At 47.8% G+C, this 26,749-nt stretch overlaps 18 non-coding genes across 18 annotated transcripts; all 18 read right to left on the bottom strand.

The window, feature by feature from the left end:
- Positions 1–311: 311 nt before the first annotated feature.
- LOC142696400 (U2 spliceosomal RNA) lies at positions 312–502 on the bottom strand. The gene has a single exon (XR_012864301.1). It is a non-coding gene; the product is annotated as a U2 spliceosomal RNA (small nuclear RNA).
- Positions 503–1,790: 1,288 nt separating this feature from the next.
- On the bottom strand, positions 1,791–1,981 carry LOC142696397 (U2 spliceosomal RNA). Its single transcript, XR_012864299.1, has one exon. It is a non-coding gene; the product is annotated as a U2 spliceosomal RNA (small nuclear RNA).
- A 1,284-nt stretch (positions 1,982–3,265) lies between these two features.
- Positions 3,266–3,456, bottom strand: LOC142696396 (U2 spliceosomal RNA). Its single transcript, XR_012864298.1, has one exon. It is a non-coding gene; the product is annotated as a U2 spliceosomal RNA (small nuclear RNA).
- Positions 3,457–4,736: 1,280 nt separating this feature from the next.
- On the bottom strand, positions 4,737–4,927 carry LOC142696395 (U2 spliceosomal RNA). Its single transcript, XR_012864297.1, has one exon. It is a non-coding gene; the product is annotated as a U2 spliceosomal RNA (small nuclear RNA).
- A 1,268-nt stretch (positions 4,928–6,195) lies between these two features.
- Positions 6,196–6,386, bottom strand: LOC142696394 (U2 spliceosomal RNA). The gene has a single exon (XR_012864296.1). It is a non-coding gene; the product is annotated as a U2 spliceosomal RNA (small nuclear RNA).
- A 1,264-nt stretch (positions 6,387–7,650) lies between these two features.
- On the bottom strand, positions 7,651–7,841 carry LOC142696393 (U2 spliceosomal RNA). The gene has a single exon (XR_012864295.1). It is a non-coding gene; the product is annotated as a U2 spliceosomal RNA (small nuclear RNA).
- A 1,296-nt stretch (positions 7,842–9,137) lies between these two features.
- Positions 9,138–9,328, bottom strand: LOC142696392 (U2 spliceosomal RNA). The gene has a single exon (XR_012864294.1). It is a non-coding gene; the product is annotated as a U2 spliceosomal RNA (small nuclear RNA).
- A 1,292-nt stretch (positions 9,329–10,620) lies between these two features.
- On the bottom strand, positions 10,621–10,811 carry LOC142696391 (U2 spliceosomal RNA). Its single transcript, XR_012864293.1, has one exon. It is a non-coding gene; the product is annotated as a U2 spliceosomal RNA (small nuclear RNA).
- A 1,280-nt stretch (positions 10,812–12,091) lies between these two features.
- Positions 12,092–12,282, bottom strand: LOC142696390 (U2 spliceosomal RNA). The gene has a single exon (XR_012864292.1). It is a non-coding gene; the product is annotated as a U2 spliceosomal RNA (small nuclear RNA).
- A 1,264-nt stretch (positions 12,283–13,546) lies between these two features.
- Positions 13,547–13,737, bottom strand: LOC142696389 (U2 spliceosomal RNA). Its single transcript, XR_012864291.1, has one exon. It is a non-coding gene; the product is annotated as a U2 spliceosomal RNA (small nuclear RNA).
- A 1,276-nt stretch (positions 13,738–15,013) lies between these two features.
- LOC142696387 (U2 spliceosomal RNA) lies at positions 15,014–15,204 on the bottom strand. Its single transcript, XR_012864290.1, has one exon. It is a non-coding gene; the product is annotated as a U2 spliceosomal RNA (small nuclear RNA).
- Positions 15,205–16,492: 1,288 nt separating this feature from the next.
- LOC142696385 (U2 spliceosomal RNA) lies at positions 16,493–16,683 on the bottom strand. The gene has a single exon (XR_012864288.1). It is a non-coding gene; the product is annotated as a U2 spliceosomal RNA (small nuclear RNA).
- A 1,284-nt stretch (positions 16,684–17,967) lies between these two features.
- Positions 17,968–18,158, bottom strand: LOC142696384 (U2 spliceosomal RNA). Its single transcript, XR_012864287.1, has one exon. It is a non-coding gene; the product is annotated as a U2 spliceosomal RNA (small nuclear RNA).
- Positions 18,159–19,443: 1,285 nt separating this feature from the next.
- LOC142696383 (U2 spliceosomal RNA) lies at positions 19,444–19,634 on the bottom strand. Its single transcript, XR_012864286.1, has one exon. It is a non-coding gene; the product is annotated as a U2 spliceosomal RNA (small nuclear RNA).
- A 1,288-nt stretch (positions 19,635–20,922) lies between these two features.
- On the bottom strand, positions 20,923–21,113 carry LOC142696382 (U2 spliceosomal RNA). Its single transcript, XR_012864285.1, has one exon. It is a non-coding gene; the product is annotated as a U2 spliceosomal RNA (small nuclear RNA).
- A 1,284-nt stretch (positions 21,114–22,397) lies between these two features.
- Positions 22,398–22,588, bottom strand: LOC142696381 (U2 spliceosomal RNA). Its single transcript, XR_012864284.1, has one exon. It is a non-coding gene; the product is annotated as a U2 spliceosomal RNA (small nuclear RNA).
- A 1,284-nt stretch (positions 22,589–23,872) lies between these two features.
- Positions 23,873–24,063, bottom strand: LOC142696380 (U2 spliceosomal RNA). The gene has a single exon (XR_012864283.1). It is a non-coding gene; the product is annotated as a U2 spliceosomal RNA (small nuclear RNA).
- Positions 24,064–25,356: 1,293 nt separating this feature from the next.
- Positions 25,357–25,547, bottom strand: LOC142696379 (U2 spliceosomal RNA). Its single transcript, XR_012864282.1, has one exon. It is a non-coding gene; the product is annotated as a U2 spliceosomal RNA (small nuclear RNA).
- Between the last annotated feature and the right edge of the window lie 1,202 nt (positions 25,548–26,749).

Genomic DNA, 26,749 nt, shown 5'->3' with positions numbered 1-26,749 from the left:
AATCAATCAATCAGTGGCTGGCTCAGGTGCAGCTCTTTAACTTACCTAAAAGGGAGGGCGGAGAGAAGACAAGGAAGGTGAATGAGGTGTTCCAATGTGAAATGCCGGAAACACAGAAACACAGACGACACACAACAAGAGGTGGCAATCTATTCATTAATTGCATTTAATCAATGAGCTCATTATCACTCATGCATTGTCCAACAGGTGTTGAAATAATGGGATTAAAAGGGGAGATCCCTTCAGAAAGACAGAAACAATAGCAAAGACAAAAAACACTTTTGGAATCTGCTTTTAGTCAACACATAAGGAAAGGGTGCACCGGTCCTGGAAATACTGCAATACCAGGTCAATGCGTGGAGTGGACAGAGCAAGCTCTATTTCCATCTCCCTGTTCTAAAAATCCATTTAATATATGGTCCCCAGATAGGGGACGTATCAGATATTAAACTGATAAGAACAGATACTACACTTGATCTTAGCCAAAAGGCCGAGAAGCGATAACCCGAACGGGCCGCGCGTTGCCCGAGCCTGCCCGATACTGCTGTTCAGCCCTTGCAGCGATTCAGCCTACTTCTAGGCAATTCCATGGGGCCCTGCAGGCTCACACACTCACAGCTACACGGGAGGTGAATAAAGGCCGGAGAGGAAGCCAGACAGGATTTGCTTCTTTTGCTTGCACCACAATGCAGTGCTGAAAGAGGAGGAATCTACATAAAAACGCCTTCCTGGCAACGCCCAAATGCCCTGCTGCCATGCAGATAAACACTGGCAGCGGCAGCAAGTGCATGCCCACAGCCACCCCTTGTTCCTTCACACCTTGTATCAGCTGTAATCCAGTCCAGTCCAGTGCTGCCTGCTGAGCAGCACTGACCAACACTGCCTGGGCCCAGGCTTTTATCTCTGAGGCCCCATTATGATGTCAGAAAGCTGGCTCTGGAATCCTGAGGGCTCCACTATGACACGTGCAAAGTTCCGTCTGAACTTTATATAATACGGTGAGGCTCAGTCAGTCACTCAGTGTTGCCTGAGAGGGCAACACTGCAACAGCCGGCCGCCAGGCTGTCTTTTTTTTGCACAGCTAGTTGCCTCCAGGAGGCCACAAGAGGGAGACAAGGGACTGCAAAATGGAAAATAGGCATCCACCAACTTTACAGACAACTTCTCCTTGCTCCTACAACCTCCATCCTTGCACAGTTTGTTATTCTTCTAGGTAACATAGTAACAAATCCAAATTGCTGCTCTCTTTGTAGGCAAGCAAGGCTTTGTTGCAACTGCAATTCTTACTTCTTCTTGAAATGTAGGGACGACAGTACATTCCATCACATCCATCTAGTGTACACAGGTAGGTCCATTGTGGCGGGCAGGCGAGCGGGCGGGCTGCTTTATTGGCTGTTTGCTGTTCCCCTACTCCACTCCACTATTTGACTGTTGTGCTGCATCAATCAATCAATCAATCAATCAATCAATCAATCAATCAATCAATCAATCAGTGGCTGGCTCAGGTGCAGCTCTTTAACTTACCTAAAAGGGAGGGCGGAGAGAAGACAAGGAAGGTGAATGAGGTGTTCCAATGTGAAATGCCGGAAACACAGAAACACAGACGACACACAACAAGAGGTGGCAATCTATTCATTAATTGCATTTAATCAATGAGCTCATTATCACTCATGCATTGTCCAACAGGTGTTGAAATAATGGGATTAAAAGGGGAGATCCCTTCAGAAAGACAGAAACAATAGCAAAGACAAAAAACACTTTTGGAATCTGCTTTTAGTCAACACATAAGGAAAGGGTGCACCGGTCCTGGAAATACTGCAATACCAGGTCAATGCGTGGAGTGGACAGAGCAAGCTCTATTTCCATCTCCCTGTTCTAAAAATCCATTTAATATATGGTCCCCAGATAGGGGACGTATCAGATATTAAACTGATAAGAACAGATACTACACTTGATCTTAGCCAAAAGGCCGAGAAGCGATAACCCGAACGGGCCGCGCGTTGCCCGAGCCTGCCCGATACTGCTGTTCAGCCCTTGCAGCGATTCAGCCTACTTCTAGGCAATTCCATGGGGCCCTGCAGGCTCACACACTCACAGCTACACGGGAGGTGAATAAAGGCCGGAGAGGAAGCCAGACAGGATTTGCTTCTTTTGCTTGCACCACAATGCAGTGCTGAAAGAGGAGGAACATAAAAACGCCTTCCTGGCAACGCCCAAATGCCCTGCTGCCATGCAGATAAACACTGGCAGCGGCAGCAAGTGCATGCCCACAGCCACCCCTTGTTCCTTCACACCTTGTATCAGCTGTAATCCAGTCCAGTCCAGTGCTGCCTGCTGAGCAGCACTGACCAACACTGCCTGGGCCCAGGCTTTTATCTCTGAGGCCCCATTATGATGTCAGAAAGCTGGCTCTGGAATCCTGAGGGCTCCACTATGACACGTGCAAAGTTCCGTCTGAACTTTATATAAGACGGTGAGGCTCAGTCAGTCACTCAGTGTTGCCTGAGAGGGCAACACTGCAACAGCCGGCCGCCAGGCTGTCTTTTTTTTGCACAGCTAGTTGCCTCCAGGAGGCCACAAGAGGGAGACAAGGGACTGCAAAATGGAAAATAGGCATCCACCAACTTTACAGACAACTTCTCCTTGCTCCTACAACCTCCATCCTTGCACAGTTTGTTATTCTTCTAGGTAACATAGTAACAAATCCAAATTGCTGCTCTCTTTGTAGGCAAGCAAGGCTTTGTTGCAACTGCAATTCTTACTTCTTCTTGAAATGTAGGGACGACAGTACATTCCATCACATCCATCTAGTGTACACAGGTAGGTCCATTGTGGCGGGCAGGCGAGCGGGCGGGCTGCTTTATTGGCTGTTTGCTGTTCCCCTACTCCACTCCACTATTTGACTGTTGTGCTGCATCAATCAATCAATCAATCAATCAATCAATCAATCAATCAATCAATCAATCAGTGGCTGGCTCAGGTGCAGCTCTTTAACTTACCTAAAAGGGAGGGCGGAGAGAAGACAAGGAAGGTGAATGAGGTGTTCCAATGTGAAATGCCGGAAACACAGAAACACAGACGACACACAACAAGAGGTGGCAATCTATTCATTAATTGCATTTAATCAATGAGCTCATTATCACTCATGCATTGTCCAACAGGTGTTGAAATAATGGGATTAAAAGGGGAGATCCCTTCAGAAAGACAGAAACAATAGCAAAGACAAAAAACACTTTTGGAATCTGCTTTTAGTCAACACATAAGGAAAGGGTGCACCGGTCCTGGAAATACTGCAATACCAGGTCAATGCGTGGAGTGGACAGAGCAAGCTCTATTTCCATCTCCCTGTTCTAAAAATCCATTTAATATATGGTCCCCAGATAGGGGACGTATCAGATATTAAACTGATAAGAACAGATACTACACTTGATCTTAGCCAAAAGGCCGAGAAGCGATAACCCGAACGGGCCGCGCGTTGCCCGAGCCTGCCCGATACTGCTGTTCAGCCCTTGCAGCGATTCAGCCTACTTCTAGGCAATTCCATGGGGCCCTGCAGGCTCACACACTCACAGCTACACGGGAGGTGAATAAAGGCCGGAGAGGAAGCCAGACAGGATTTGCTTCTTTTGCTTGCACCACAATGCAGTGCTGAAAGAGGAGGAATCTACATAAAAACGCCTTCCTGGCAACGCCCAAATGCCCTGCTGCCATGCAGATAAACACTGGCAGCGGCAGCAAGTGCATGCCCACAGCCACCCCTTGTTCCTTCACACCTTGTATCAGCTGTAATCCAGTCCAGTCCAGTGCTGCCTGCTGAGCAGCACTGACCAACACTGCCTGGGCCCAGGCTTTTATCTCTGAGGCCCCATTATGATGTCAGAAAGCTGGCTCTGGAATCCTGAGGGCTCCACTATGACACGTGCAAAGTTCCGTCTGAACTTTATATAAGACGGTGAGGCTCAGTCAGTCACTCAGTGTTGCCTGAGAGGGCAACACTGCAACAGCCGGCCGCCAGGCTGTCTTTTTTTTGCACAGCTAGTTGCCTCCAGGAGGCCACAAGAGGGAGACAAGGGACTGCAAAATGGAAAATAGGCATCCACCAACTTTACAGACAACTTCTCCTTGCTCCTACAACCTCCATCCTTGCACAGTTTGTTATTCTTCTAGGTAACATAGTAACAAATCCAAATTGCTGCTCTCTTTGTAGGCAAGCAAGGCTTTGTTGCAACTGCAATTCTTACTTCTTCTTGAAATGTAGGGACGACAGTACATTCCATCACATCCATCTAGTGTACACAGGTAGGTCCATTGTGGCGGGCAGGCGAGCGGGCGGGCTGCTTTATTGGCTGTTTGCTGTTCCCCTACTCCACTCCACTATTTGACTGTTGTGCTGCATCAATCAATCAATAAATCAATCAATCAATCAATCAATCAATCAGTGGCTGGCTCAGGTGCAGCTCTTTAACTTACCTAAAAGGGAGGGTGGAGAGAAGACAAGGAAGGTGAATGAGGTGTTCCAATGTGAAATGCCGGAAACACAGAAACACAGACGACACACAACAAGAGGTGGCAATCTATTCATTAATTGCATTTAATCAATGAGCTCATTATCACTCATGCATTGTCCAACAGGTGTTGAAATAATGGGATTAAAAGGGGAGATCCCTTCAGAAAGACAGAAACAATAGCAAAGACAAAAAACACTTTTGGAATCTGCTTTTAGTCAACACATAAGGAAAGGGTGCACCGGTCCTGGAAATACTGCAATACCAGGTCAATGCGTGGAGTGGACAGAGCAAGCTCTATTTCCATCTCCCTGTTCTAAAAATCCATTTAATATATGGTCCCCAGATAGGGGACGTATCAGATATTAAACTGATAAGAACAGATACTACACTTGATCTTAGCCAAAAGGCCGAGAAGCGATAACCCGAACGGGCCGCGCGTTGCCCGAGCCTGCCCGATACTGCTGTTCAGCCCTTGCAGCGATTCAGCCTACTTCTAGGCAATTCCATGGGGCCCTGCAGGCTCACACACTCACAGCTACACGGGAGGTGAATAAAGGCCGGAGAGGAAGCCAGACAGGATTTGCTTCTTTTGCTTGCACCACAATGCAGTGCTGAAAGAGGAGGAATCTACATAAAAACGCCTTCCTGGCAACGCCCAAATGCCCTGCTGCCATGCAGATAAACACTGGCAGCGGCAGCAAGTGCATGCCCACAGCCACCCCTTGTTCCTTCACACCTTGTATCAGCTGTAATCCAGTCCAGTCCAGTGCTGCCTGCTGAGCAGCACTGACCAACACTGCCTGGGCCCAGGCTTTTATCTCTGAGGCCCCATTATGATGTCAGAAAGCTGGCTCTGGAATCCTGAGGGCTCCACTATGACACGTGCAAAGTTCCGTCTGAACTTTATATAAGACGGTGAGGCTCAGTCAGTCACTCAGTGTTGCCTGAGAGGGCAACACTGCAACAGCCGGCCGCCAGGCTGTCTTTTTTTTGCACAGCTAGTTGCCTCCAGGAGGCCACAAGAGGGAGACAAGGGACTGCAAAATGGAAAATAGGCATCCACCAACTTTACAGACAACTTCTCCTTGCTCCTACAACCTCCATCCTTGCACAGTTTGTTATTCTTCTAGGTAACATAGTAACAAATCCAAATTGCTGCTCTCTTTGTAGGCAAGCAAGGCTTTGTTGCAACTGCAATTCTTACTTCTTCTTGAAATGTAGGGACGACAGTACATTCCATCACATCCATCTAGTGTACACAGGTAGGTCCATTGTGGCGGGCAGGCGAGCGGGCGGGCTGCTTTATTGGCTGTTTGCTGTTCCCCTACTCCACTCCACTATTTGACTGTTGTGCTGCATCAATCAATCAATCAATCAATCAATCAATCAGTGGCTGGCTCAGGTGCAGCTCTTTAACTTACCTAAAAGGGAGGGCGGAGAGAAGACAAGGAAGGTGAATGAGGTGTTCCAATGTGAAATGCCGGAAACACAGAAACACAGACGACACACAACAAGAGGTGGCAATCTATTCATTAATTGCATTTAATCAATGAGCTCATTATCACTCATGCATTGTCCAACAGGTGTTGAAATAATGGGATTAAAAGGGGAGATCCCTTCAGAAAGACAGAAACAATAGCAAAGACAAAAAACACTTTTGGAATCTGCTTTTAGTCAACACATAAGGAAAGGGTGCACCGGTCCTGGAAATACTGCAATACCAGGTCAATGCGTGGAGTGGACAGAGCAAGCTCTATTTCCATCTCCCTGTTCTAAAAATCCATTTAATATATGGTCCCCAGATAGGGGACGTATCAGATATTAAACTGATAAGAACAGATACTACACTTGATCTTAGCCAAAAGGCCGAGAAGCGATAACCCGAACGGGCCGCGCGTTGCCCGAGCCTGCCCGATACTGCTGTTCAGCCCTTGCAGCGATTCAGCCTACTTCTAGGCAATTCCATGGGGCCCTGCAGGCTCACACACTCACAGCTACACGGGAGGTGAATAAAGGCCGGAGAGGAAGCCAGACAGGATTTGCTTCTTTTGCTTGCACCACAATGCAGTGCTGAAAGAGGAGGAATCTACATAAAAACGCCTTCCTGGCAACGCCCAAATGCCCTGCTGCCATGCAGATAAACACTGGCAGCGGCAGCAAGTGCATGCCCACAGCCACCCCTTGTTCCTTCACACCTTGTATCAGCTGTAATCCAGTCCAGTCCAGTGCTGCCTGCTGAGCAGCACTGACCAACACTGCCTGGGCCCAGGCTTTTATCTCTGAGGCCCCATTATGATGTCAGAAAGCTGGCTCTGGAATCCTGAGGGCTCCACTATGACACGTGCAAAGTTCCGTCTGAACTTTATATAAGACGGTGAGGCTCAGTCAGTCACTCAGTGTTGCCTGAGAGGGCAACACTGCAACAGCCGGCCGCCAGGCTGTCTTTTTTTTGCACAGCTAGTTGCCTCCAGGAGGCCACAAGAGGGAGACAAGGGACTGCAAAATGGAAAATAGGCATCCACCAACTTTACAGACAACTTCTCCTTGCTCCTACAACCTCCATCCTTGCACAGTTTGTTATTCTTCTAGGTAACATAGTAACAAATCCAAATTGCTGCTCTCTTTGTAGGCAAGCAAGGCTTTGTTGCAACTGCAATTCTTACTTCTTCTTGAAATGTAGGGACGACAGTACATTCCATCACATCCATCTAGTGTACACAGGTAGGTCCATTGTGGCGGGCAGGCGAGCGGGCGGGCTGCTTTATTGGCTGTTTGCTGTTCCCCTACTCCACTCCACTATTTGACTGTTGTGCTGCATCAATCAATCAATCAATCAATCAATCAGTGGCTGGCTCAGGTGCAGCTCTTTAACTTACCTAAAAGGGAGGGCGGAGAGAAGACAAGGAAGGTGAATGAGGTGTTCCAATGTGAAATGCCGGAAACACAGAAACACAGACGACACACAACAAGAGGTGGCAATCTATTCATTAATTGCATTTAATCAATGAGCTCATTATCACTCATGCATTGTCCAACAGGTGTTGAAATAATGGGATTAAAAGGGGAGATCCCTTCAGAAAGACAGAAACAATAGCAAAGACAAAAAACACTTTTGGAATCTGCTTTTAGTCAACACATAAGGAAAGGGTGCACCGGTCCTGGAAATACTGCAATACCAGGTCAATGCGTGGAGTGGACAGAGCAAGCTCTATTTCCATCTCCCTGTTCTAAAAATCCATTTAATATATGGTCCCCAGATAGGGGACGTATCAGATATTAAACTGATAAGAACAGATACTACACTTGATCTTAGCCAAAAGGCCGAGAAGCGATAACCCGAACGGGCCGCGCGTTGCCCGAGCCTGCCCGATACTGCTGTTCAGCCCTTGCAGCGATTCAGCCTACTTCTAGGCAATTCCATGGGGCCCTGCAGGCTCACACACTCACAGCTACACGGGAGGTGAATAAAGGCCGGAGAGGAAGCCAGACAGGATTTGCTTCTTTTGCTTGCACCACAATGCAGTGCTGAAAGAGGAGGAATCTACATAAAAACGCCTTCCTGGCAACGCCCAAATGCCCTGCTGCCATGCAGATAAACACTGGCAGCGGCAGCAAGTGCATGCCCACAGCCACCCCTTGTTCCTTCACACCTTGTATCAGCTGTAATCCAGTCCAGTCCAGTGCTGCCTGCTGAGCAGCACTGACCAACACTGCCTGGGCCCAGGCTTTTATCTCTGAGGCCCCATTATGATGTCAGAAAGCTGGCTCTGGAATCCTGAGGGCTCCACTATGACACGTGCAAAGTTCCGTCTGAACTTTATATAAGACGGTGAGGCTCAGTCAGTCACTCAGTGTTGCCTGAGAGGGCAACACTGCAACAGCCGGCCGCCAGGCTGTCTTTTTTTTGCACAGCTAGTTGCCTCCAGGAGGCCACAAGAGGGAGACAAGGGACTGCAAAATGGAAAATAGGCATCCACCAACTTTACAGACAACTTCTCCTTGCTCCTACAACCTCCATCCTTGCACAGTTTGTTATTCTTCTAGGTAACATAGTAACAAATCCAAATTGCTGCTCTCTTTGTAGGCAAGCAAGGCTTTGTTGCAACTGCAATTCTTACTTCTTCTTGAAATGTAGGGACGACAGTACATTCCATCACATCCATCTAGTGTACACAGGTAGGTCCATTGTGGCGGGCAGGCGAGCGGGCGGGCTGCTTTATTGGCTGTTTGCTGTTCCCCTACTCCACTCCACTATTTGACTGTTGTGCTGCATCAATCAATCAATCAATCAATCAATCAATCAATCAATCAATCAATCAATCAATCAATCAGTGGCTGGCTCAGGTGCAGCTCTTTAACTTACCTAAAAGGGAGGGCGGAGAGAAGACAAGGAAGGTGAATGAGGTGTTCCAATGTGAAATGCCGGAAACACAGAAACACAGACGACACACAACAAGAGGTGGCAATCTATTCATTAATTGCATTTAATCAATGAGCTCATTATCACTCATGCATTGTCCAACAGGTGTTGAAATAATGGGATTAAAAGGGGAGATCCCTTCAGAAAGACAGAAACAATAGCAAAGACAAAAAACACTTTTGGAATCTGCTTTTAGTCAACACATAAGGAAAGGGTGCACCGGTCCTGGAAATACTGCAATACCAGGTCAATGCGTGGAGTGGACAGAGCAAGCTCTATTTCCATCTCCCTGTTCTAAAAATCCATTTAATATATGGTCCCCAGATAGGGGACGTATCAGATATTAAACTGATAAGAACAGATACTACACTTGATCTTAGCCAAAAGGCCGAGAAGCGATAACCCGAACGGGTCGCGCGTTGCCCGAGCCTGCCCGATACTGCTGTTCAGCCCTTGCAGCGATTCAGCCTACTTCTAGGCAATTCCATGGGGCCCTGCAGGCTCACACACTCACAGCTACACGGGAGGTGAATAAAGGCCGGAGAGGAAGCCAGACAGGATTTGCTTCTTTTGCTTGCACCACAATGCAGTGCTGAAAGAGGAGGAATCTACATAAAAACGCCTTCCTGGCAACGCCCAAATGCCCTGCTGCCATGCAGATAAACACTGGCAGCGGCAGCAAGTGCATGCCCACAGCCACCCCTTGTTCCTTCACACCTTGTATCAGCTGTAATCCAGTCCAGTCCAGTGCTGCCTGCTGAGCAGCACTGACCAACACTGCCTGGGCCCAGGCTTTTATCTCTGAGGCCCCATTATGATGTCAGAAAGCTGGCTCTGGAATCCTGAGGGCTCCACTATGACACGTGCAAAGTTCCGTCTGAACTTTATATAAGACGGTGAGGCTCAGTCAGTCACTCAGTGTTGCCTGAGAGGGCAACACTGCAACAGCCGGCCGCCAGGCTGTCTTTTTTTTGCACAGCTAGTTGCCTCCAGGAGGCCACAAGAGGGAGACAAGGGACTGCAAAATGGAAAATAGGCATCCACCAACTTTACAGACAACTTCTCCTTGCTCCTACAACCTCCATCCTTGCACAGTTTGTTATTCTTCTAGGTAACATAGTAACAAATCCAAATTGCTGCTCTCTTTGTAGGCAAGCAAGGCTTTGTTGCAACTGCAATTCTTACTTCTTCTTGAAATGTAGGGACGACAGTACATTCCATCACATCCATCTAGTGTACACAGGTAGGTCCATTGTGGCGGGCAGGCGAGCGGGCGGGCTGCTTTATTGGCTGTTTGCTGTTCCCCTACTCCACTCCACTATTTGACTGTTGTGCTGCATCAATCAATCAATCAATCAATCAATCAATCAATCAATCAATCAATCAATCAATCAGTGGCTGGCTCAGGTGCAGCTCTTTAACTTACCTAAAAGGGAGGGCGGAGAGAAGACAAGGAAGGTGAATGAGGTGTTCCAATGTGAAATGCCGGAAACACAGAAACACAGACGACACACAACAAGAGGTGGCAATCTATTCATTAATTGCATTTAATCAATGAGCTCATTATCACTCATGCATTGTCCAACAGGTGTTGAAATAATGGGATTAAAAGGGGAGATCCCTTCAGAAAGACAGAAACAATAGCAAAGACAAAAAACACTTTTGGAATCTGCTTTTAGTCAACACATAAGGAAAGGGTGCACCGGTCCTGGAAATACTGCAATACCAGGTCAATGCGTGGAGTGGACAGAGCAAGCTCTATTTCCATCTCCCTGTTCTAAAAATCCATTTAATATATGGTCCCCAGATAGGGGACGTATCAGATATTAAACTGATAAGAACAGATACTACACTTGATCTTAGCCAAAAGGCCGAGAAGCGATAACCCGAACGGGCCGCGCGTTGCCCAAGCCTGCCCGATACTGCTGTTCAGCCCTTGCAGCGATTCAGCCTACTTCTAGGCAATTCCATGGGGCCCTGCAGGCTCACACACTCACAGCTACACGGGAGGTGAATAAAGGCCGGAGAGGAAGCCAGACAGGATTTGCTTCTTTTGCTTGCACCACAATGCAGTGCTGAAAGAGGAGGAATCTACATAAAAACGCCTTCCTGGCAACGCCCAAATGCCCTGCTGCCATGCAGATAAACACTGGCAGCGGCAGCAAGTGCATGCCCACAGCCACCCCTTGTTCCTTCACACCTTGTATCAGCTGTAATCCAGTCCAGTCCAGTGCTGCCTGCTGAGCAGCACTGACCAACACTGCCTGGGCCCAGGCTTTTATCTCTGAGGCCCCATTATGATGTCAGAAAGCTGGCTCTGGAATCCTGAGGGCTCCACTATGACACGTGCAAAGTTCCGTCTGAACTTTATATAAGACGGTGAGGCTCAGTCAGTCACTCAGTGTTGCCTGAGAGGGCAACACTGCAACAGCCGGCCGCCAGGCTGTCTTTTTTTTGCACAGCTAGTTGCCTCCAGGAGGCCACAAGAGGGAGACAAGGGACTGCAAAATGGAAAATAGGCATCCACCAACTTTACAGACAACTTCTCCTTGCTCCTACAACCTCCATCCTTGCACAGTTTGTTATTCTTCTAGGTAACATAGTAACAAATCCAAATTGCTGCTCTCTTTGTAGGCAAGCAAGGCTTTGTTGCAACTGCAATTCTTACTTCTTCTTGAAATGTAGGGACGACAGTACATTCCATCACATCCATCTAGTGTACACAGGTAGGTCCATTGTGGCGGGCAGGCGAGCGGGCGGGCTGCTTTATTGGCTGTTTGCTGTTCCCCTACTCCACTCCACTATTTGACTGTTGTGCTGCATCAATCAATCAATCAATCAATCAATCAATCAATCAATCAATCAGTGGCTGGCTCAGGTGCAGCTCTTTAACTTACCTAAAAGGGAGGGCGGAGAGAAGACAAGGAAGGTGAATGAGGTGTTCCAATGTGAAATGCCGGAAACACAGAAACACAGACGACACACAACAAGAGGTGGCAATCTATTCATTAATTGCATTTAATCAATGAGCTCATTATCACTCATGCATTGTCCAACAGGTGTTGAAATAATGGGATTAAAAGGGGAGATCCCTTCAGAAAGACAGAAACAATAGCAAAGACAAAAAACACTTTTGGAATCTGCTTTTAGTCAACACATAAGGAAAGGGTGCACCGGTCCTGGAAATACTGCAATACCAGGTCAATGCGTGGAGTGGACAGAGCAAGCTCTATTTCCATCTCCCTGTTCTAAAAATCCATTTAATATATGGTCCCCAGATAGGGGACGTATCAGATATTAAACTGATAAGAACAGATACTACACTTGATCTTAGCCAAAAGGCCGAGAAGCGATAACCCGAACGGGCCGCGCGTTGCCCGAGCCTGCCCGATACTGCTGTTCAGCCCTTGCAGCGATTCAGCCTACTTCTAGGCAATTCCATGGGGCCCTGCAGGCTCACACACTCACAGCTACACGGGAGGTGAATAAAGGCCGGAGAGGAAGCCAGACAGGATTTGCTTCTTTTGCTTGCACCACAATGCAGTGCTGAAAGAGGAGGAATCTACATAAAAACGCCTTCCTGGCAACGCCCAAATGCCCTGCTGCCATGCAGATAAACACTGGCAGCGGCAGCAAGTGCATGCCCACAGCCACCCCTTGTTCCTTCACACCTTGTATCAGCTGTAATCCAGTCCAGTCCAGTGCTGCCTGCTGAGCAGCACTGACCAACACTGCCTGGGCCCAGGCTTTTATCTCTGAGGCCCCATTATGATGTCAGAAAGCTGGCTCTGGAATCCTGAGGGCTCCACTATGACACGTGCAAAGTTCCGTCTGAACTTTATATAAGACGGTGAGGCTCAGTCAGTCACTCAGTGTTGCCTGAGAGGGCAACACTGCAACAGCCGGCCGCCAGGCTGTCTTTTTTTTGCACAGCTAGTTGCCTCCAGGAGGCCACAAGAGGGAGACAAGGGACTGCAAAATGGAAAATAGGCATCCACCAACTTTACAGACAACTTCTCCTTGCTCCTACAACCTCCATCCTTGCACAGTTTGTTATTCTTCTAGGTAACATAGTAACAAATCCAAATTGCTGCTCTCTTTGTAGGCAAGCAAGGCTTTGTTGCAACTGCAATTCTTACTTCTTCTTGAAATGTAGGGACGACAGTACATTCCATCACATCCATCTAGTGTACACAGGTAGGTCCATTGTGGCGGGCAGGCGAGCGGGCGGGCTGCTTTATTGGCTGTTTGCTGTTCCCCTACTCCACTCCACTATTTGACTGTTGTGCTGCATCAATCAATCAATCAATCAATCAATCAGTGGCTGGCTCAGGTGCAGCTCTTTAACTTACCTAAAAGGGAGGGCGGAGAGAAGACAAGGAAGGTGAATGAGGTGTTCCAATGTGAAATGCCGGAAACACAGAAACACAGACGACACACAACAAGAGGTGGCAATCTATTCATTAATTGCATTTAATCAATGAGCTCATTATCACTCATGCATTGTCCAACAGGTGTTGAAATAATGGGATTAAAAGGGGAGATCCCTTCAGAAAGACAGAAACAATAGCAAAGACAAAAAACACTTTTGGAATCTGCTTTTAGTCAACACATAAGGAAAGGGTGCACCGGTCCTGGAAATACTGCAATACCAGGTCAATGCGTGGAGTGGACAGAGCAAGCTCTATTTCCATCTCCCTGTTCTAAAAATCCATTTAATATATGGTCCCCAGATAGGGGACGTATCAGATATTAAACTGATAAGAACAGATACTACACTTGATCTTAGCCAAAAGGCCGAGAAGCGATAACCCGAACGGGCCGCGCGTTGCCCGAGCCTGCCCGATACTGCTGTTCAGCCCTTGCAGCGATTCAGCCTACTTCTAGGCAATTCCATGGGGCCCTGCAGGCTCACACACTCACAGCTACACGGGAGGTGAATAAAGGCCGGAGAGGAAGCCAGACAGGATTTGCTTCTTTTGCTTGCACCACAATGCAGTGCTGAAAGAGGAGGAATCTACATAAAAACGCCTTCCTGGCAACGCCCAAATGCCCTGCTGCCATGCAGATAAACACTGGCAGCGGCAGCAAGTGCATGCCCACAGCCACCCCTTGTTCCTTCACACCTTGTATCAGCTGTAATCCAGTCCAGTCCAGTGCTGCCTGCTGAGCAGCACTGACCAACACTGCCTGGGCCCAGGCTTTTATCTCTGAGGCCCCATTATGATGTCAGAAAGCTGGCTCTGGAATCCTGAGGGCTCCACTATGACACGTGCAAAGTTCCGTCTGAACTCTATATAAGACGGTGAGGCTCAGTCAGTCACTCAGTGTTGCCTGAGAGGGCAACACTGCAACAGCCGGCCGCCAGGCTGTCTTTTTTTTGCACAGCTAGTTGCCTCCAGGAGGCCACAAGAGGGAGACAAGGGACTGCAAAATGGAAAATAGGCATCCACCAACTTTACAGACAACTTCTCCTTGCTCCTACAACCTCCATCCTTGCACAGTTTGTTATTCTTCTAGGTAACATAGTAACAAATCCAAATTGCTGCTCTCTTTGTAGGCAAGCAAGGCTTTGTTGCAACTGCAATTCTTACTTCTTCTTGAAATGTAGGGACGACAGTACATTCCATCACATCCATCTAGTGTACACAGGTAGGTCCATTGTGGCGGGCAGGCGAGCGGGCGGGCTGCTTTATTGGCTGTTTGCTGTTCCCCTACTCCACTCCACTATTTGACTGTTGTGCTGCATCAATCAATCAATCAATCAATCAATCAATCAATCAATCAGTGGCTGGCTCAGGTGCAGCTCTTTAACTTACCTAAAAGGGAGGGCGGAGAGAAGACAAGGAAGGTGAATGAGGTGTTCCAATGTGAAATGCCGGAAACACAGAAACACAGACGACACACAACAAGAGGTGGCAATCTATTCATTAATTGCATTTAATCAATGAGCTCATTATCACTCATGCATTGTCCAACAGGTGTTGAAATAATGGGATTAAAAGGGGAGATCCCTTCAGAAAGACAGAAACAATAGCAAAGACAAAAAACACTTTTGGAATCTGCTTTTAGTCAACACATAAGGAAAGGGTGCACCGGTCCTGGAAATACTGCAATACCAGGTCAATGCGTGGAGTGGACAGAGCAAGCTCTATTTCCATCTCCCTGTTCTAAAAATCCATTTAATATATGGTCCCCAGATAGGGGACGTATCAGATATTAAACTGATAAGAACAGATACTACACTTGATCTTAGCCAAAAGGCCGAGAAGCGATAACCCGAACGGGCCGCGCGTTGCCCGAGCCTGCCCGATACTGCTGTTCAGCCCTTGCAGCGATTCAGCCTACTTCTAGGCAATTCCATGGGGCCCTGCAGGCTCACACACTCACAGCTACACGGGAGGTGAATAAAGGCCGGAGAGGAAGCCAGACAGGATTTGCTTCTTTTGCTTGCACCACAATGCAGTGCTGAAAGAGGAGGAATCTACATAAAAACGCCTTCCTGGCAACGCCCAAATGCCCTGCTGCCATGCAGATAAACACTGGCAGCGGCAGCAAGTGCATGCCCACAGCCACCCCTTGTTCCTTCACACCTTGTATCAGCTGTAATCCAGTCCAGTCCAGTGCTGCCTGCTGAGCAGCACTGACCAACACTGCCTGGGCCCAGGCTTTTATCTCTGAGGCCCCATTATGATGTCAGAAAGCTGGCTCTGGAATCCTGAGGGCTCCACTATGACACGTGCAAAGTTCCGTCTGAACTTTATATAAGACGGTGAGGCTCAGTCAGTCACTCAGTGTTGCCTGAGAGGGCAACACTGCAACAGCCGGCCGCCAGGCTGTCTTTTTTTTGCACAGCTAGTTGCCTCCAGGAGGCCACAAGAGGGAGACAAGGGACTGCAAAATGGAAAATAGGCATCCACCAACTTTACAGACAACTTCTCCTTGCTCCTACAACCTCCATCCTTGCACAGTTTGTTATTCTTCTAGGTAACATAGTAACAAATCCAAATTGCTGCTCTCTTTGTAGGCAAGCAAGGCTTTGTTGCAACTGCAATTCTTACTTCTTCTTGAAATGTAGGGACGACAGTACATTCCATCACATCCATCTAGTGTACACAGGTAGGTCCATTGTGGCGGGCAGGCGAGCGGGCGGGCTGCTTTATTGGCTGTTTGCTGTTCCACTACTCCACTCCACTATTTGACTGTTGTGCTGCATCAATCAATCAATCAATCAATCAATCAATCAATCAATCAATCAATCAATCAGTGGCTGGCTCAGGTGCAGCTCTTTAACTTACCTAAAAGGGAGGGCGGAGAGAAGACAAGGAAGGTGAATGAGGTGTTCCAATGTGAAATGCCGGAAACACAGAAACACAGACGACACACAACAAGAGGTGGCAATCTATTCATTAATTGCATTTAATCAATGAGCTCATTATCACTCATGCATTGTCCAACAGGTGTTGAAATAATGGGATTAAAAGGGGAGATCCCTTCAGAAAGACAGAAACAATAGCAAAGACAAAAAACACTTTTGGAATCTGCTTTTAGTCAACACATAAGGAAAGGGTGCACCGGTCCTGGAAATACTGCAATACCAGGTCAATGCGTGGAGTGGACAGAGCAAGCTCTATTTCCATCTCCCTGTTCTAAAAATCCATTTAATATATGGTCCCCAGATAGGGGACGTATCAGATATTAAACTGATAAGAACAGATACTACACTTGATCTTAGCCAAAAGGCCGAGAAGCGATAACCCGAACGGGCCGCGCGTTGCCCGAGCCTGCCCGATACTGCTGTTCAGCCCTTGCAGCGATTCAGCCTACTTCTAGGCAATTCCATGGGGCCCTGCAGGCTCACACACTCACAGCTACACGGGAGGTGAATAAAGGCCGGAGAGGAAGCCAGACAGGATTTGCTTCTTTTGCTTGCACCACAATGCAGTGCTGAAAGAGGAGGAATCTACATAAAAACGCCTTCCTGGCAACGCCCAAATGCCCTGCTGCCATGCAGATAAACACTGGCAGCGGCAGCAAGTGCATGCCCACAGCCACCCCTTGTTCCTTCACACCTTGTATCAGCTGTAATCCAGTCCAGTCCAGTGCTGCCTGCTGAGCAGCACTGACCAACACTGCCTGGGCCCAGGCTTTTATCTCTGAGGCCCCATTATGATGTCAGAAAGCTGGCTCTGGAATCCTGAGGGCTCCACTATGACACGTGCAAAGTTCCGTCTGAACTTTATATAAGACGGTGAGGCTCAGTCAGTCACTCAGTGTTGCCTGAGAGGGCAACACTGCAACAGCCGGCCGCCAGGCTGTCTTTTTTTTGCACAGCTAGTTGCCTCCAGGAGGCCACAAGAGGGAGACAAGGGACTGCAAAATGGAAAATAGGCATCCACCAACTTTACAGACAACTTCTCCTTGCTCCTACAACCTCCATCCTTGCACAGTTTGTTATTCTTCTAGGTAACATAGTAACAAATCCAAATTGCTGCTCTCTTTGTAGGCAAGCAAGGCTTTGTTGCAACTGCAATTCTTACTTCTTCTTGAAATGTAGGGACGACAGTACATTCCATCACATCCATCTAGTGTACACAGGTAGGTCCATTGTGGCGGGCAGGCGAGCGGGCGGGCTGCTTTATTGGCTGTTTGCTGTTCCACTACTCCACTCCACTATTTGACTGTTGTGCTGCATCAATCAATCAATCAATCAATCAATCAATCAATCAATCAATCAATCAGTGGCTGGCTCAGGTGCAGCTCTTTAACTTACCTAAAAGGGAGGGCGGAGAGAAGACAAGGAAGGTGAATGAGGTGTTCCAATGTGAAATGCCGGAAACACAGAAACACAGACGACACACAACAAGAGGTGGCAATCTATTCATTAATTGCATTTAATCAATGAGCTCATTATCACTCATGCATTGTCCAACAGGTGTTGAAATAATGGGATTAAAAGGGGAGATCCCTTCAGAAAGACAGAAACAATAGCAAAGACAAAAAACACTTTTGGAATCTGCTTTTAGTCAACACATAAGGAAAGGGTGCACCGGTCCTGGAAATACTGCAATACCAGGTCAATGCGTGGAGTGGACAGAGCAAGCTCTATTTCCATCTCCCTGTTCTAAAAATCCATTTAATATATGGTCCCCAGATAGGGGACGTATCAGATATTAAACTGATAAGAACAGATACTACACTTGATCTTAGCCAAAAGGCCGAGAAGCGATAACCCGAACGGGCCGCGCGTTGCCCGAGCCTGCCCGATACTGCTGTTCAGCCCTTGCAGCGATTCAGCCTACTTCTAGGCAATTCCATGGGGCCCTGCAGGCTCACACACTCACAGCTACACGGGAGGTGAATAAAGGCCGGAGAGGAAGCCAGACAGGATTTGCTTCTTTTGCTTGCACCACAATGCAGTGCTGAAAGAGGAGGAATCTACATAAAAACGCCTTCCTGGCAACGCCCAAATGCCCTGCTGCCATGCAGATAAACACTGGCAGCGGCAGCAAGTGCATGCCCACAGCCACCCCTTGTTCCTTCACACCTTGTATCAGCTGTAATCCAGTCCAGTCCAGTGCTGCCTGCTGAGCAGCACTGACCAACACTGCCTGGGCCCAGGCTTTTATCTCTGAGGCCCCATTATGATGTCAGAAAGCTGGCTCTGGAATCCTGAGGGCTCCACTATGACACGTGCAAAGTTCCGTCTGAACTTTATATAAGACGGTGAGGCTCAGTCAGTCACTCAGTGTTGCCTGAGAGGGCAACACTGCAACAGCCGGCCGCCAGGCTGTCTTTTTTTTGCACAGCTAGTTGCCTCCAGGAGGCCACAAGAGGGAGACAAGGGACTGCAAAATGGAAAATAGGCATCCACCAACTTTACAGACAACTTCTCCTTGCTCCTACAACCTCCATCCTTGCACAGTTTGTTATTCTTCTAGGTAACATAGTAACAAATCCAAATTGCTGCTCTCTTTGTAGGCAAGCAAGGCTTTGTTGCAACTGCAATTCTTACTTCTTCTTGAAATGTAGGGACGACAGTACATTCCATCACATCCATCTAGTGTACACAGGTAGGTCCATTGTGGCGGGCAGGCGAGCGGGCGGGCTGCTTTATTGGCTGTTTGCTGTTCCCCTACTCCACTCCACTATTTGACTGTTGTGCTGCAATCAATCAATCAATCAATCAATCAATCAATCAATCAATCAATCAATCAGTGGCTGGCTCAGGTGCAGCTCTTTAACTTACCTAAAAGGGAGGGCGGAGAGAAGACAAGGAAGGTGAATGAGGTGTTCCAATGTGAAATGCCGGAAACACAGAAACACAGACGACACACAACAAGAGGTGGCAATCTATTCATTAATTGCATTTAATCAATGAGCTCATTATCACTCATGCATTGTCCAACAGGTGTTGAAATAATGGGATTAAAAGGGGAGATCCCTTCAGAAAGACAGAAACAATAGCAAAGACAAAAAACACTTTTGGAATCTGCTTTTAGTCAACACATAAGGAAAGGGTGCACCGGTCCTGGAAATACTGCAATACCAGGTCAATGCGTGGAGTGGACAGAGCAAGCTCTATTTCCATCTCCCTGTTCTAAAAATCCATTTAATATATGGTCCCCAGATAGGGGACGTATCAGATATTAAACTGATAAGAACAGATACTACACTTGATCTTAGCCAAAAGGCCGAGAAGCGATAACCCGAACGGGCCGCGCGTTGCCCGAGCCTGCCCGATACTGCTGTTCAGCCCTTGCAGCGATTCAGCCTACTTCTAGGCAATTCCATGGGGCCCTGCAGGCTCACACACTCACAGCTACACGGGAGGTGAATAAAGGCCGGAGAGGAAGCCAGACAGGATTTGCTTCTTTTGCTTGCACCACAATGCAGTGCTGAAAGAGGAGGAATCTACATAAAAACGCCTTCCTGGCAACGCCCAAATGTCCTGCTGCCATGCAGATAAACACTGGCAGCGGCAGCAAGTGCATGCCCACAGCCACCCCTTGTTCCTTCACACCTTGTATCAGCTGTAATCCAGTCCAGTCCAGTGCTGCCTGCTGAGCAGCACTGACCAACACTGCCTGGGCCCAGGCTTTTATCTCTGAGGCCCCATTATGATGTCAGAAAGCTGGCTCTGGAATCCTGAGGGCTCCACTATGACACGTGCAAAGTTCCGTCTGAACTTTATATAAGACGGTGAGGCTCAGTCAGTCACTCAGTGTTGCCTGAGAGGGCAACACTGCAACAGCCGGCCGCCAGGCTGTCTTTTTTTTGCACAGCTAGTTGCCTCCAGGAGGCCACAAGAGGGAGACAAGGGACTGCAAAATGGAAAATAGGCATCCACCAACTTTACAGACAACTTCTCCTTGCTCCTACAACCTCCATCCTTGCACAGTTTGTTATTCTTCTAGGTCACATAGTAACAAATCCAAATTGCTGCTCTCTTTGTAGGCAAGCAAGGCTTTGTTGCAACTGCAATTCTTACTTCTTCTTGAAATGTAGGGACGACAGTACATTCCATCACATCCATCTAGTGTACACAGGTAGGTCCATTGTGGCGGGCAGGCGAGCGGGCGGGCTGCTTTATTGGCTGTTTGCTGTTCCCCTACTCCACTCCACTATTTGACTGTTGTGCTGCATCAATCAATCAATCAATCAATCAATCAATCAATCAATCAATCAATCAATCAGTGGCTGGCTCAGGTGCAGCTCTTTAACTTACCTAAAAGGGAGGGCGGAGAGAAGACAAGGAAGGTGAATGAGGTGTTCCAATGTGAAATGCCGGAAACACAGAAACACAGACGACACACAACAAGAGGTGGCAATCTATTCATTAATTGCATTTAATCAATGAGCTCATTATCACTCATGCATTGTCCAACAGGTGTTGAAATAATGGGATTAAAAGGGGAGATCCCTTCAGAAAGACAGAAACAATAGCAAAGACAAAAAACACTTTTGGAATCTGCTTTTAGTCAACACATAAGGAAAGGGTGCACCGGTCCTGGAAATACTGCAATACCAGGTCAATGCGTGGAGTGGACAGAGCAAGCTCTATTTCCATCTCCCTGTTCTAAAAATCCATTTAATATATGGTCCCCAGATAGGGGACGTATCAGATATTAAACTGATAAGAACAGATACTACACTTGATCTTAGCCAAAAGGCCGAGAAGCGATAACCCGAACGGGCCGCGCGTTGCCCGAGCCTGCCCGATACTGCTGTTCAGCCCTTGCAGCGATTCAGCCTACTTCTAGGCAATTCCATGGGGCCCTGCAGGCTCACACACTCACAGCTACACGGGAGGTGAATAAAGGCCGGAGAGGAAGCCAGACAGGATTTGCTTCTTTTGCTTGCACCACAATGCAGTGCTGAAAGAGGAGGAATCTACATAAAAACGCCTTCCTGGCAACGCCCAAATGCCCTGCTGCCATGCAGATAAACACTGGCAGCGGCAGCAAGTGCATGCCCACAGCCACCCCTTGTTCCTTCACACCTTGTATCAGCTGTAATCCAGTCCAGTCCAGTGCTGCCTGCTGAGCAGCACTGACCAACACTGCCTGGGCCCAGGCTTTTATCTCTGAGGCCCCATTATGATGTCAGAAAGCTGGCTCTGGAATCCTGAGGGCTCCACTATGACACGTGCAAAGTTCCGTCTGAACTTTATATAAGACGGTGAGGCTCAGTCAGTCACTCAGTGTTGCCTGAGAGGGCAACACTGCAACAGCCGGCCGCCAGGCTGTCTTTTTTTTGCACAGCTAGTTGCCTCCAGGAGGCCACAAGAGGGAGACAAGGGACTGCAAAATGGAAAATAGGCATCCACCAACTTTACAGCCAACTTCTCCTTGCTCCTACAACCTCCATCCTTGCACAGTTTGTTATTCTTCTAGGTAACATAGTAACAAATCCAAATTGCTGCTCTCTTTGTAGGCAAGCAAGGCTTTGTTGCAACTGCAATTCTTACTTCTTCTTGAAATGTAGGGACGACAGTACATTCCATCACATCCATCTAGTGTACACAGGTAGGTCCATTGTGGCGGGCAGGCGAGCGGGCGGGCTGCTTTATTGGCTGTTTGCTGTTCCCCTACTCCACTCCACTATTTGACTGTTGTGCTGCATCAATCAATCAATCAATCAATCAATCAATCAATCAATCAATCAATCAGTGGCTGGCTCAGGTGCAGCTCTTTAACTTACCTAAAAGGGAGGGCGGAGAGAAGACAAGGAAGGTGAATGAGGTGTTCCAATGTGAAATGCCGGAAACACAGAAACACAGACGACACACAACAAGAGGTGGCAATCTATTCATTAATTGCATTTAATCAATGAGCTCATTATCACTCATGCATTGTCCAACAGGTGTTGAAATAATGGGATTAAAAGGGGAGATCCCTTCAGAAAGACAGAAACAATAGCAAAGACAAAAAACACTTTTGGAATCTGCTTTTAGTCAACACATAAGGAAAGGGTGCACCGGTCCTGGAAATACTGCAATACCAGGTCAATGCGTGGAGTGGACAGAGCAAGCTCTATTTCCATCTCCCTGTTCTAAAAATCCATTTAATATATGGTCCCCAGATAGGGGACGTATCAGATATTAAACTGATAAGAACAGATACTACACTTGATCTTAGCCAAAAGGCCGAGAAGCGATAACCCGAACGGGCCGCGCGTTGCCCGAGCCTGCCCGATACTGCTGTTCAGCCCTTGCAGCGATTCAGCCTACTTCTAGGCAATTCCATGGGGCCCTGCAGGCTCACACACTCACAGCTACACGGGAGGTGAATAAAGGCCGGAGAGGAAGCCAGACAGGATTTGCTTCTTTTGCTTGCACCACAATGCAGTGCTGAAAGAGGAGGAATCTACATAAAAACGCCTTCCTGGCAACGCCCAAATGCCCTGCTGCCATGCAGATAAACACTGGCAGCGGCAGCAAGTGCATGCCCACAGCCACCCCTTGTTCCTTCACACCTTGTATCAGCTGTAATCCAGTCCAGTCCAGTGCTGCCTGCTGAGCAGCACTGACCAACACTGCCTGGGCCCAGGCTTTTATCTCTGAGGCCCCATTATGATGTCAGAAAGCTGGCTCTGGAATCCTGAGGGCTCCACTATGACACGTGCAAAGTTCCGTCTGAACTTTATATAAGACGGTGAGGCTCAGTCAGTCACTCAGTGTTGCCTGAGAGGGCAACACTGCAACAGCCGGCCGCCAGGCTGTCTTTTTTTTGCACAGCTAGTTGCCTCCAGGAGGCCACAAGAGGGAGACAAGGGACTGCAAAATGGAAAATAGGCATCCACCAACTTTACAGACAACTTCTCCTTGCTCCTACAACCTCCATCCTTGCACAGTTTGTTATTCTTCTAGGTAACATAGTAACAAATCCAAATTGCTGCTCTCTTTGTAGGCAAGCAAGGCTTTGTTGCAACTGCAATTCTTACTTCTTCTTGAAATGTAGGGACGACAGTACATTCCATCACATCCATCTAGTGTACACAGGTAGGTCCATTGTGGCGGGCAGGCGAGCGGGCGGGCTGCTTTATTGGCTGTTTGCTGTTCCCCTACTCCACTCCACTATTTGACTGTTGTGCTGCATCAATCAATCAATCAATCAATCAATCAATCAATCAATCAATCAATCAGTGGCTGGCTCAGGTGCAGCTCTTTAACTTACCTAAAAGGGAGGGCGGAGAGAAGACAAGGAAGGTGAATGAGGTGTTCCAATGTGAAATGCCGGAAACACAGAAACACAGACGACACACAACAAGAGGTGGCAATCTATTCATTAATTGCATTTAATCAATGAGCTCATTATCACTCATGCATTGTCCAACAGGTGTTGAAATAATGGGATTAAAAGGGGAGATCCCTTCAGAAAGACAGAAACAATAGCAAAGACAAAAAACACTTTTGGAATCTGCTTTTAGTCAACACATAAGGAAAGGGTGCACCGGTCCTGGAAATACTGCAATACCAGGTCAATGCGTGGAGTGGACAGAGCAAGCTCTATTTCCATCTCCCTGTTCTAAAAATCCATTTAATATATGGTCCCCAGATAGGGGACGTATCAGATATTAAACTGATAAGAACAGATACTACACTTGATCTTAGCCAAAAGGCCGAGAAGCGATAACCCGAACGGGCCGCGCGTTGCCCGAGCCTGCCCGATACTGCTGTTCAGCCCTTGCAGCGATTCAGCCTACTTCTAGGCAATTCCATGGGGCCCTGCAGGCTCACACACTCACAGCTACACGGGAGGTGAATAAAGGCCGGAGAGGAAGCCAGACAGGATTTGCTTCTTTTGCTTGCACCACAATGCAGTGCTGAAAGAGGAGGAATCTACATAAAAACGCCTTCCTGGCAACGCCCAAATGCCCTGCTGCCATGCAGATAAACACTGGCAGCGGCAGCAAGTGCATGCCCACAGCCACCCCTTGTTCCTTCACACCTTGTATCAGCTGTAATCCAGTCCAGTCCAGTGCTGCCTGCTGAGCAGCACTGACCAACACTGCCTGGGCCCAGGCTTTTATCTCTGAGGCCCCATTATGATGTCAGAAAGCTGGCTCTGGAATCCTGAGGGCTCCACTATGACACGTGCAAAGTTCCGTCTGAACTTTATATAAGACGGTGAGGCTCAGTCAGTCACTCAGTGTTGCCTGAGAGGGCAACACTGCAACAGCCGGCCGCCAGGCTGTCTTTTTTTTGCACAGCTAGTTGCCTCCAGGAGGCCACAAGAGGGAGACAAGGGACTGCAAAATGGAAAATAGGCATCCACCAACTTTACAGACAACTTCTCCTTGCTCCTACAACCTCCATCCTTGCACAGTTTGTTATTCTTCTAGGTAACATAGTAACAAATCCAAATTGCTGCTCTCTTTGTAGGCAAGCAAGGCTTTGTTGCAACTGCAATTCTTACTTCTTCTTGAAATGTAGGGACGACAGTACATTCCATCACATCCATCTAGTGTACACAGGTAGGTCCATTGTGGCGGGCAGGCGAGCGGGCGGGCTGCTTTATTGGCTGTTTGCTGTTCCCCTACTCCACTCCACTATTTGACTGTTGTGCTGCAATCAATCAATCAATCAATCAATCAATCAATCAATCAATCAATCAATCAATCAATCAGTGGCTGGCTCAGGTGCAGCTCTTTAACTTACCTAAAAGGGAGGGCGGAGAGAAGACAAGGAAGGTGAATGAGGTGTTCCAATGTGAAATGCCGGAAACACAGAAACACAGACGACACACAACAAGAGGTGGCAATCTATTCATTAATTGCATTTAATCAATGAGCTCATTATCACTCATGCATTGTCCAACAGGTGTTGAAATAATGGGATTAAAAGGGGAGATCCCTTCAGAAAGACAGAAACAATAGCAAAGACAAAAAACACTTTTGGAATCTGCTTTTAGTCAACACATAAGGAAAGGGTGCACCGGTCCTGGAAATACTGCAATACCAGGTCAATGCGTGGAGTGGACAGAGCAAGCTCTATTTCCATCTCCCTGTTCTAAAAATCCATTTAATATATGGTCCCCAGATAGGGGACGTATCAGATATTAAACTGATAAGAACAGATACTACACTTGATCTTAGCCAAAAGGCCGAGAAGCGATAACCCGAACGGGCCGCGCGTTGCCCGAGCCTGCCCGATACTGCTGTTCAGCCCTTGCAGCGATTCAGCCTACTTCTAGGCAATTCCATGGGGCCCTGCAGGCTCACACACTCACAGCTACACGGGAGGTGAATAAAGGCCGGAGAGGAAGCCAGACAGGATTTGCTTCTTTTGCTTGCACCACAATGCAGTGCTGAAAGAGGAGGAATCTACATAAAAACGCCTTCCTGGCAACGCCCAAATGCCCTGCTGCCATGCAGATAAACACTGGCAGCGGCAGCAAGTGCATGCCCACAGCCACCCCTTGTTCCTTCACACCTTGTATCAGCTGTAATCCAGTCCAGTCCAGTGCTGCCTGCTGAGCAGCACTGACCAACACTGCCTGGGCCCAGGCTTTTATCTCTGAGGCCCCATTATGATGTCAGAAAGCTGGCTCTGGAATCCTGAGGGCTCCACTATGACACGTGCAAAGTTCCGTCTGAACTTTATAGTGAGGCTCAGTCAGTCACTCAGTGTTGCCTGAGAGGGCAACACTGCAACAGCCGGCCGCCAGGCTGTCTTTTTTTTGCACAGCTAGTTGCCTCCAGGAGGCCACAAGAGGGAGACAAGGGACTGCAAAATGGAAAATAGGCATCCACCAACTTTACAGACAACTTCTCCTTGCTCCTACAACCTCCATCCTTGCACAGTTTGTTATTCTTCTAGGTAACATAGTAACAAATCCAAATTGCTGCTCTCTTTGTAGGCAAGCAAGGCTTTGTTGCAACTGCAATTCTTACTTCTTCTTGAAATGTAGGGACGACAGTACATTCCATCACATCCATCTAGTGTACACAGGTAGGTCCATTGTGGCGGGCAGGCGAGCGGGCGGGCTGCTTTATTGGCTGTTTGCTGTTCCCCTACTCCACTCCACTATTTGACTGTTGTGCTGCATCAATCAATCAATCAATCAATCAATCAATCAATCAATCAATCAGTGGCTGGCTCAGGTGCAGCTCTTTAACTTACCTAAAAGGGAGGGCGGAGAGAAGACAAGGAAGGTGAATGAGGTGTTCCAATGTGAAATGCCGGAAACACAGAAACACAGACGACACACAACAAGAGGTGGCAATCTATTCATTAATTGCATTTAATCAATGAGCTCATTATCACTCATGCATTGTCCAACAGGTGTTGAAATAATGGGATTAAAAGGGGAGATCC

The sequence above is a fragment of the Rhinoderma darwinii genome (genome assembly GCF_050947455.1).
Source record: "Rhinoderma darwinii isolate aRhiDar2 chromosome 5 unlocalized genomic scaffold, aRhiDar2.hap1 SUPER_5_unloc_6, whole genome shotgun sequence".
NCBI classification, from domain to species: Eukaryota; Metazoa; Chordata; class Amphibia; order Anura; family Rhinodermatidae; genus Rhinoderma; species Rhinoderma darwinii.
Note: the sequence above shows the minus strand (reverse complement) of the source record. Positions and strands in the feature narration are given on the sequence as shown.